The sequence below is a fragment of the Callionymus lyra genome, chromosome 1 (assembly GCF_982586985.1).
Source record: "Callionymus lyra chromosome 1, fCalLyr1.hap1.1, whole genome shotgun sequence".
NCBI lineage: Eukaryota > Metazoa > Chordata > Actinopteri > Syngnathiformes > Callionymidae > Callionymus > Callionymus lyra.
In genome coordinates this window covers 25,262,223-25,272,675 of record NC_141818.1, presented here as the reverse complement: position 1 = coordinate 25,272,675, position 10,453 = coordinate 25,262,223, and the positions used below count along the sequence as shown (strand labels likewise).

The 10,453-nt window shown below is 37.9% G+C and overlaps 1 protein-coding gene across 3 annotated transcripts in view; it reads left to right on the top strand.

Annotated features, from left to right (window-relative positions):
- Positions 1 to 1,341: 1,341 nt before the first annotated feature.
- tncb (tenascin Cb) overlaps positions 1,342 to 10,453 on the top strand; it is a 48,119-nt gene continuing 39,007 nt past the window's right edge. Inside the window, exon 1 of one of the 3 annotated variants that reach the window (XM_087798363.1) lies at positions 1,342 to 1,495. The gene's annotated coding sequence lies outside the window, so the exon portion shown is untranslated. The remainder of the gene's footprint in view (positions 1,496 to 10,453) is intronic. The other 2 variants (XM_087798361.1, XM_087798362.1) reach the window with 2 other exon arrangements.

The window sequence follows — 10,453 nt, the reverse complement described above, 5'->3', positions numbered from 1 at the left end:
GGAGCTGTGATTGTCACAAAAGGTAGTTCTACAAAGTATTGACTTCCGGGAAGTGAAAAGTTATGCACAATTGCTTTTTCTGTTATTTTGTCTTATTTGTTGTTTGCGTCACGATAAAAAAGAAACAAAAAACTACAAAGTTGTGGCTGTGTTCTCAAAATGAATGATGCAAATCCTCAAACAATCCACGTTATTTACAGGTTTTGAGGAAGGAAAACATGAAAAATGCCAGGGCGGGCGAATGCTTTTGGGCACTGTATATTGGGAAAAGATGCCAAACACAAGCGAGCATAAAGATGTTGTGACAGCTAAGTACAATCCCCTCTACATTAATCTCTTCTGTTCAGGCATTTCACCCGAAGTTGTAACTCTTAAGACCAAATGTTAAGACCCAAAAGGTAGGTCCATGTGACCTGGTTTTCTGTGTACTTTGATGATATATCCATATTGGAGTCCAGATTGTAATGGTGCTTTTTCGAACTATAATATTTCTAGACCACACAAGGAACTTAGAGATTCCGAGAAACTTCTGAACCTGATGACACTGTAGGGCTTTTGGTAAAGGGCAGGCTGATGTGAGACATAATTTTATTTCTATGTTCGGCCATATCCATCAATAATTAGAAGCATTTGCATGTGAGAACACAGAATCACTCTTCATGAAATGTTGTTTAGCATCATGGAGTATTTTATTTTTATTTTAAGTTGACGTATAGAAACTGTTGTTTACTGACACAGGCTCTTCTACCAATATTGATGCTCATCCTGGTGCTGATTGATCAGAACTATTAAATCAGCTAAATCAAAGTTGTTTTCTTAGCTTATGAAGGTGGTTTAGCCGTTGAAAGACTTGGTTTGGTTTTGGAGTACTTGTTTAAGCTTCTTTTATCAAACCCCAAAGACAGTGCTGCTTGTTTCCAAGTTCCTAAACGCTATGCTAATGCAAATCCTGCATTCACCCATTCATTTCACTTACCACTGGCTTGCCTGTTTCAATTTTCAGCTAATGGACAAACCCCCTCTTTTCTCACCCCCCACCCCCCATTTTCCTCTCTTACTCTTTATCTCATTCACACTCTGTCTCTCTCTTCTTCCAGCCTTCGGGCGTCCCGTTTCAGCTCTTTTGCTTTCAGTCACAATGCTGTAGAGAGGGTGAATGGGTGGGGGGCATTTAAGAAAGCAGTAGGTGGGAGTAGAGTCTGACCGCAGAGGATCTACTGTTTAAGAGAAAGGGATTTCTCTCTTTCACTCACTCTAGCTCCCCCCCCCTTTCTCTTTCTCTCTGCCCGTCTCTCTCTTTTTCTCTCTCACTCCTCTCACTGACTGCACATCAGCCGGCTCTCTAGGTAGACTCCAGAAACACTCAGAGCTGAACAGAGCTGAGCTGACGAGGCTGTCAGTTCAGTGAGCAACGCAGACGTTTGGCTGCACATATCCACGTACTGAACCCTCTTGTCTGCCTCTCATCGCTGAGGAGTCGGTGGTTCAGGCCGAGGTAAGTCACCTTCCTTACCTGAATGGAGCTGATGGCTTCTGTAACCCAAATAAAAAAAATGCTGTTATAGTGATTTGATACTTTCCCGATAATTTCATTGCATCTCTAGAAGATATTTTAATTGATTGAGGGTTAATTTTAATAAGCATGAATTATCATCAATAATGACGATTTTGTCAACTGTGTCATTTTTATTTCCACCGGGGATCAGTGTCTTCCATCAATGCAGCTTTCAGTTTGTCAGAGAAAACTTAATCATTCTTTCACCTGGATACCAATTATCTCTTACAGCTTCTCTTCTTCTAATTGGCTTGTTGTGTGAACATATGTGTTGTTTTTTTTGTTGTTGTTGTTTTGGCTGATGGCAGAATAGTGATGGTTTAAAACCTGTCTGAATGTGTAGTGGTTGCTAGAGTGCGTCCAGCTGTAGACATTTTTTTTCTTCTATGGGTGCGAGCTGCAGAGAGTAGACTTGTGTAACCCAGGAAACGGACAGCTGCTCCGCATTAGATGCCTCTGGTTGGTCGTCCTCCCAGATCCCAGCACTGCTGTCTGTAAACTGGCAGCTTGGAATACCCACCAAAAAACATGCATATTGCTGTTTTAACTTAGCTTATTTGTCAATTGAATCCAGGTGGGAGATGAGTAGTGTTTTTGTCAGAGTATAAAGAATGTCAGATAGATTGGTAAATAAAATGGTAAACTGTGATGTCAATGATGGGACTTGGGATTGTTGTCATTGATTAATGCCATTTATTTGCAAAGATAGATTTAAACGATTCCACATATTGTTTGGAAACGAGTACTACTAGAGTTATATATAATCTTGTATTTTCAAACACGTCCCACTCAAATTTACCAAATGATAACAGAAAAAAAAAATCCTGTTGTAAATAACTCTGAGGTGAATTCTGATTGAAGTTTAAAATGTTCTCCTTGTTCTGTCTTTGTTTGCAGTACAGCATAAATTGCATTTTCCTTAGCTAATCTTCCCAAGAGAAACACCAAAATATTTACACAGTGACATCATAATTATGCCCATGGGTCCCAACAGTAGCGTGAGATATTCCCATCTGCCTTAAATTGTATTTTAAGACAATTAAGTCTTAGTGTCTGGATTTCTGCGGAGATTTTGCTGTATGGTTGATGATCTGAGCCAGCTAGCAGAATTATCTTGCCAATCTTTTCATGCCGTTGATCCACCTTGGCTTTTCGTGTCCACATTTACTGAATGATTTTTTTCCTTACCACCCTCATCCCTTGTTTTGTTTGCAGCAACAGTTACAAGCTAAAATGTTGTGTGAATTTCATGTACCTTAATGAAATTTAATGTAAGAGGAAATATGGGGCGGTTGTTGAAAACACCGACCATTTGTGTAAATTCTGCTGGTTGTTTATTATGTGTGATAAAAGTTGTTCACCCTAAGCACGTTTCCGATTCCCTTGCTACGCGATTGTGGACTGTTTATTTATGGGGTCACATACTAGGTGGCCACCACATGCAAGCTAATTATTTATTGATATTTCTTGACACTCAGTCTACCATATGACTTGCCACTGACATGGTAGATAATCATGAGTGAGAAACGGGCTTTTGTTGGGACAGCTGTTAGCCCCCAAAGCTAAGCACCCTACAATGAATCACAAGAGGCTGACTGTCTTTAACCCCACTTAGCTCCCCTGCTGGTGATTTGGGGCAAATAATCATTGTGGCTATCCGTGATGACCTACACTGGGCAGCACCCATGAGAGCTGAAGTGATGTTTTGTCTTATTTCGACTGCTGCAGACCCCCCATATAACGTGTGTCTTCTCTTACTTACACTCTCTCTGGTCCACAATTTATTTGGACACTTTTTGTCTAACCCCTGTGTATAACAAACCTTATCTTGAAACATAAGTTTGTTAAAATATTTTAAAAGTGGGCAGAGCGTGTAAAGAATATGACATTAATTAGCTGGTGATAAAAGTGGATAAAAGAAGAAATGATGTAAAAATAGTTTGAGTACAGTGGCCAGTGCATTTAGAGGTTCAAATCAAGGGTCTGGTGGGTTAGTTCTTCACTTCTTTTATATTGAATGGATCGTGTCAATCTTTGTAGTGTAAAATCCATAATCCCTAACCTATGAAGACAATTCTTTAATTTAAAAAATCTGTAATATTATAAATTATGTTCAATTGAAGGACTCCATTACATTCACATCATGTGACTAAACTTCAGTGACATTTGTATGCAATGCTTTATGAACATAAATGGATCAAATAAGGCTTTAATCCTTGTTTAATCTTGGGCCTTTGGGTCACCTTGTCCTTGAGAATCGGGCAACACTAAATCCAGATTAAAAAAGTAAATGCTGTTATTATTATTCATTAGATATTAATAAAATGTTGTAAAAGATAATTTTCAGAAAAACATTATTGGGTCTGGTACACATTTATTTTGACATATGAACAACCAAATATTACATTTAATGTACTCTTATATTTACTTAAAATATATAAAATTTAGGCAGAAGTAACCAAAACTATTTTGTGATGTATATTCTATAGGGTCATCACATATAAGTCATGTTGTGTTTCTTGAAGTATATACGAATATTCATTTTCATGTTTTATTAATCTCACATTGGAAATGTAACTGTTTATGCAAACATTATCCTTATAAATATGATAAGAATGTTCAAGAGGATTTATGAAAATGATCAAGCAACCACTAATAAAAACAAATCAATTGTGTGAATTCCCTTTATCTGCTCTTCTTTCTGCCAATATAGAAAAATTGAGTGAGTAAAGCCTGTCAAATTAATCTTTTTTTGCTTTCTTTATGTTTTACTGTTTGGCAAAGGCTAAAGTACTTCTTTGGAATCTTAGGATCAGCAACATGAAGTCTGATTATTTTCAGGTCTTGAATTGTTGCTGTATTGTTTTCATAAAGTTTGTTACAATCTTGTCTGGAAGTGCTCCCATTTGCTTTCTTGAGGTTCGGATGAGTTTTGATACAAACACATCTGTTGCAATTACCAGAAACCTGATTTTTGATGCTGCTAAGCTTTCCCTCTCATTATGCTGCTTAAGGTGTAAGTTATATTGTAAGCTTAGTAAATTCCTTGTATCTAACATCAAAGGTTGTTCAGGTATGAGACTGATTTTTAAACTAATTATAGTACAACGGGAGGAGAGGAAGTATGTTGAGCAAAGAGAATTACAAGTGTCTGCAGAAAACAGCAGGAGGGAATGCTGTAAAGCTGCACACGAAGCCGCCTAGCCTCCACACCACACAGAGGTTAGTCCAATAAACAGTGGGTCATCAGAACATGGAATGTTAAAAAGCTCATGAACAATGACTATCATCCAACGTCTCCATCTGGACTCAACAGCAACAGCAGTGCAAGATGGAGGCACCGCAGGGGAAGAGCTATAAATAATATTGATGGGGTTTTTTTGGTTGAGCGGTGACTCTAATCTCTACATAGCACAAACTATGTAAGTCATTTTATTTCCTTTGTTCTACTCAAAATGTTTTTTTTGAGGAAATATCAGTCATGCCTATAAGTTGTTGCTCCAAATCTCACAACCTCCCACCACTCCTCCACAATCTGTGTCATCAGATCCAGAGGGGGTCACAACAGAGAACTACTAAGCGCAGTGCTTGTTTGATGAGACTAGTCTGCATGAATCAATCACAAACATCCTATTCCCAGTCATATGCTAATGAGTAAGTCTGATCATTATTATTTAACTACATGTGAGATGTTTCTCCGAAGAAACTGTAAGCTTGTCTTTACTTCAGCAATCACTGAAGGAACAATTGAAAGAGCTCATCAATTAACTCTTCAGTTTTAAATTTATTTTCTGTTCAACTTTCCGAATGAAGCACAGCAAAACTTCCACCATACCCTGTCACGTCAGTGTCCGCTCTCTGAGGGGTCTTGGACTTCAGGAAGAGCATTTTCTTATGTCCTGTCCAGTCATGATCTCTAGTCATATTGTATACCTGTACAACACAACAAAAAAGAACATTCACTTTTTTTAGTGTCAAAAAAATATCCATTATTTTATAACCTAGTGTACTTTGAGTGACTGAATGTACCTAGTTTTATTCTTAGACAGAATAATTTTACTTTGAGTCAGATTTGCAGTATTTTCGTAAATTGAATCTGTGTAGAGAACAACGTTTTCTATTTTGAAATGAAGAGTTAGTATATATTATATATATAGTATATAATTGTGTTTTGTAGGTGTGAGTCTGTGTTAAGAGTTTAGGAAAAGCATCTGGAGTTTGGATTAGTACTGGTTAGATAATGAAAAAAACTGTAATTAGAGATTTAATGCAATAGTCGTGAGTAGTAACTTTTTTTTTAACACAAATACAAACAATTGAAATCATATATGCTTGGAAACAAACCTTATAAAAAAAATTTGACAGCTTCCTTTAATGTTAATTTTAATTTTCCTTTCTTTTTCTAAATAAATGTTTTAAGACAGTCTAGCTCTCCTCTGTGTGAGGTTTAAAACAGTACGTGTTTTCCAAGCCCAAGCAAGGCCAGTAAGATCAATTACATCGAATGTATTTGTACCAACAGGTTCTGCACAGTTAAATTAGGCTTGCAACTTGGATGACAAGTCTTGTTGCAGACACTAACCATTAAGCAAAAAGTGTATGAGTAAAAAAGAAGTTGCAGTCAGACTGTATTGAGAAAAATGTATGGCATCAAACCAAGTTTGCTGCACACAGTTTCTTCCTGTCACAGTTTAGGATCTAATTTAAAAGTCAGTTCAATCAAAAGACAACATTTATTATACATCTTTGTCTAGAACAAGTATATCTGGCATAAAAGTAGGTGTCTATTTTCATTCTCTTGTCATTACACACTCTTACTGTATCTTACTTCAAGGTGAAAAGAGCCTACAACAATAGCTGGGTATTCAGTCTGTATGCCAGCGACCCAGATTTGGATTCTTCGCCAAAGAAGACAAGCCAAATTTTTGTCATGGCTGACCTAAAAACAAGGCAAGCTTGATGAATTCTTCAGATATGAACAGAAAGCGCCCAATCAAACCTGTTTAACATAACGTCCTAGGACTTGAGTTGTAGTTGTACTCATTGAATATTTACAGCTTATACATAGCACATGGGGGTGTCACTTCATTATTCAGTTTGTTTGTTGTCAGGGTAATCAAACGGATGCTGTTTTATCTATTCACAGCCTCCTACTGATGTTTAGCAAATCTCTTCTTGCACAGAAGAAAATACTGACAGCCTTTCCTTGTTGGTATGCTGTTAAATAAGGCGCATTTTCAGACTCTGTCAAAACAACCTCTTAATGTAGCACCTTCACAGATAAGTGCTTCCTGAGCTGCAGTTTTCTGATTTATCTCATACCAGCCATATGGTGGACTTTCAGCAAAGGTGAACTTCACTGATGATTAAATTTGTCATCATGGTGTGCTGGCAGTCCTGCTCAAAATGGCTATGTCTCATCTTATAAACCTGTTAAAAATATAAATGAATCAGTTAAAATTCAGATCAATGCTCACTGAATGCAAATAGAAAGCCATGTAAATAGCTTAAGAGTGTAATAAGGCAGATACATGTATTTGGACACTGTGTTAGTCTAAAGGAAGATATGTGTAGCTTGGGTAGATTTGTGCTGACTGGAATGTCTGGACTGGTTTTGCTCTCATAATGTTCCTTTTTTGCCACTTTGAGTGAATTAAATACATTCTGTTTATCTATTCAGGGTTTAAAGCCGAAGTGGAAAATTGCAGAAGGCAGCATTTAAGGACATGCTGGGAAAATGTACCCTTTGTCAAGGACAGAGGTGTCAAAGTCTGAACGAGAGAGATAGAGAAACATGATAAATTGTGCATAAAGGAGGAGCACTGATCCTATTTTTGCATGCACAGCTTTGACAATATTTTATAGCTGTGTGATACGATATGTAATGTCCTATAATAATTGAACAGATTTATGTTTGTGAGATGTTTGAAAGCCATCAAGCAAGACGCCAGAATCAACTCCACAGGAGCCATTGTTCTGATTCGAGAGGTAATAATGGCTTCCTCTGCATTTCATTATTCCCACAAAGATTCATTTCTTTGTATCTGTGGAAATTATTTAGAAATGTGGCTTTGCTGAGCAGGAGCAGATGTGGAGCAGGAGCAGTTAGAGAAGCAGTGAGAGGAGCAGGAGCAGTGAAAGGAGCAGAAGCAGTGAGAGGAGCATGAGCAGTGAGAACAGCAGGAGCAGTGAGGGGAACAGCAGCAGTGAGAGGAGCAGGAGCAGTTAGAGGAGCAGGAGCAGTTAGAGAAGCAGGAGCAGTTAGAGGAGCAGGAGGAGTTAGAGTAGCAGCAGCAGTGAGGGGAGCAGCAGCAGTGAGAGGAGTAAGAACAGTTAGAGGAGCAGGAGCAGTGAGAGGAGCAGCAGCAGTTAGAGGAGCAGGAGCAGTGAGAGGAGCAGCAGCAGTGAGGGGAGCAGCAGCAGTGAGAGGAGCAGGAGCAGTTAGAGGAGCAGGAGCAGTGAGAGGAGCAGGAGCAGTGAGAGGAGCATGAGTAGTGTGCAGGCTTTTGCTCTTGTATTTTTGTGTGGAATGTTCTTGTGTTCTATTTTATTTTGTTCATTATTTATGTTCTATCATATTGTAAAAGGTATACTGCATCTCCTGAATAAACAGTAAAGGAAGAAAACTGATTCACTTTGTAATGGAATGCTGTGAATGTGAACATTCAATTTCATGTGGACATAAAGTTTAAAGAGATTTAGTGTAAAACGGTGGATTGTATATTTTATACCTGTACAACACAACAAAAAAGTACATTCAGTTTTTTTAGTGTCAAAAAAATATCCATTATTTTATAACCTAGTGTACTTTGAGTGACTGAATGTATCTAGTTTCATTCTTAGACAGAATAATTTTACTTTGAGTCAGATTTAATATGTAAATTTAATCTGTGTAGAGAACAACGTTTTCTATTTTGAAATGAAGAGTTATAGATTTAAGAGTTATATATATAGTATATAATTGTGTTTTGTAGGTGTGAGTCTGTTTTAAGAGTTTAGAAAAAGAATCTGGAGTTTGGATTAGTACTGGTTAGCAACTGAAAAAAAATAAGTAATTAGAGATTAATTGCAATAGTCGTGAGTAGTAACTTTTTTTTACACAAATACAAACAATTGAAATCATATATGCTTGGAAACAAACCTTATAAAAAAAAGTTGACAGCCATGATGTATTTAAATGTTTTTTAATTTTAATTTTCCTTTCTTTTTCTAAATAAATATTTTATATTATATTTTTTTTTGTCTCTCAGGGTTTGTCCTGTTCAGAGGTAAATGTGGAAAGCAACCAGCCTTTGGAGGGTAAAAGCCAACCATCTACCTAAAACTTTACCCTTTGAAGCAACTCAATGCAATTATCTGGCTAATTTGCTGATTTAAATTGGTAGTTTATGCTATTTGGAGACAATGATTGTGGAGGGAAATTGTATGTTGATGTTGCGCACTTAGAACCATAAACTAGATTCCAGGCGTGCATTGGTTTCGATTATTTTATTTCTCTGCTCGCTCTTCATCGAATGACTCGAATGAGCCGAACGGACCAATATTTAAATTTACCCTTATTATCAAACGTTCCATTCTCAGTCTCACCATAAACATTCACAACTTTCTCACACATGCGCACATACAATACATACTTCTAATTTAAATACAATAACTTCTTGCGGGTAATGTACAAACTCAGACGCCTCTTGTCAGTCTAACACACGAACAACTATCACACTTTCTGCATATCACTGACATATTATTACCATTCGCGTCACTCTTATTAACTTTCTCGTACATTCACCCACCTGTAGACAGAAACACAGAAACACTTCACTCGGCTGCTTCGCACCTGCTCGCTCTTCATCGAATGACTCGAATGAGGCGAACGGACCCACAAAGACCCTAAAGCTGCCCATAGTGCCTGCTAAAGTTTAACTCACTGTCCCTGTCTAAAAATAGAAATACAATTGTTCTGCACACATGAATGATACAAATCAACAAAACTCACAAAACAACATAAAATAATGAAAAATAAATAAATAAGAAATAAGAAAGGGGTGCTCCTTCAATATGTAAATATTGCTATTGCTCCACACTCTCCCCTCCAAAATAAATGTCGTCTCGACATTCTGCATTTCCCAGAGTCTCAAGTTTTCAACTGGTGAGTTGTAGCAGCAATCCGTATGGGAGTCAGTCTTTCAGGATACCCTCTGCACAGCAACAGTCTTGACACAACACGCATCTCCCTCTTCATGTCATGCGTCAGCCACAGAAACCACTGGCCAGGTGATATCTGATGTGCTACTCCGCTACTTAGGCGGGCTATGTATCCTGGACTGAAAGGTTTTGCTCCTATTTCTACCACATCAACCCACAGACCCAAATGTACTGTGTACCCAACATGTCAGTAGTACTTCTGTGTAAATAGTCTGGACTCTAGTACTATACTTGAAACAATCAAAAATCACTAAACTTTTACTAAACATTTTAACACTACTACTTAATTACAACTATCACCTTAACATATCAATGTGTAATTGTGACTTTTTAACTCTTAACTGTAGTCATTACTGGTGTTTGCTTGTCAGTGTTGGTTGACCTAATGTGTTGTATGTGAGTGTTATAGGTGGATTTCTGCGTCTCAAAGGATACTTTCTGGTGGGAGGTGACTGTGGCTCTGAGTCCATCTTGTCTGCTTCATCTGATGATGAATCACAGTTCGGCACACTTGCTTCACCAGCTATCGCCTCTTGCTCATCCACCTCCAGCACCATTTCTCTGTCAGCTGCTTGTGGCTGGAATTCCTCTGCTTCCACTCGGAGTTGGCTTCTGACCAGGTTAAATGGTTCTGCTGGATGTGCGGTGATGGCTCTCCAGTTGCTTTCATCTTCTGAGCTACTGTCAATGTCCCTC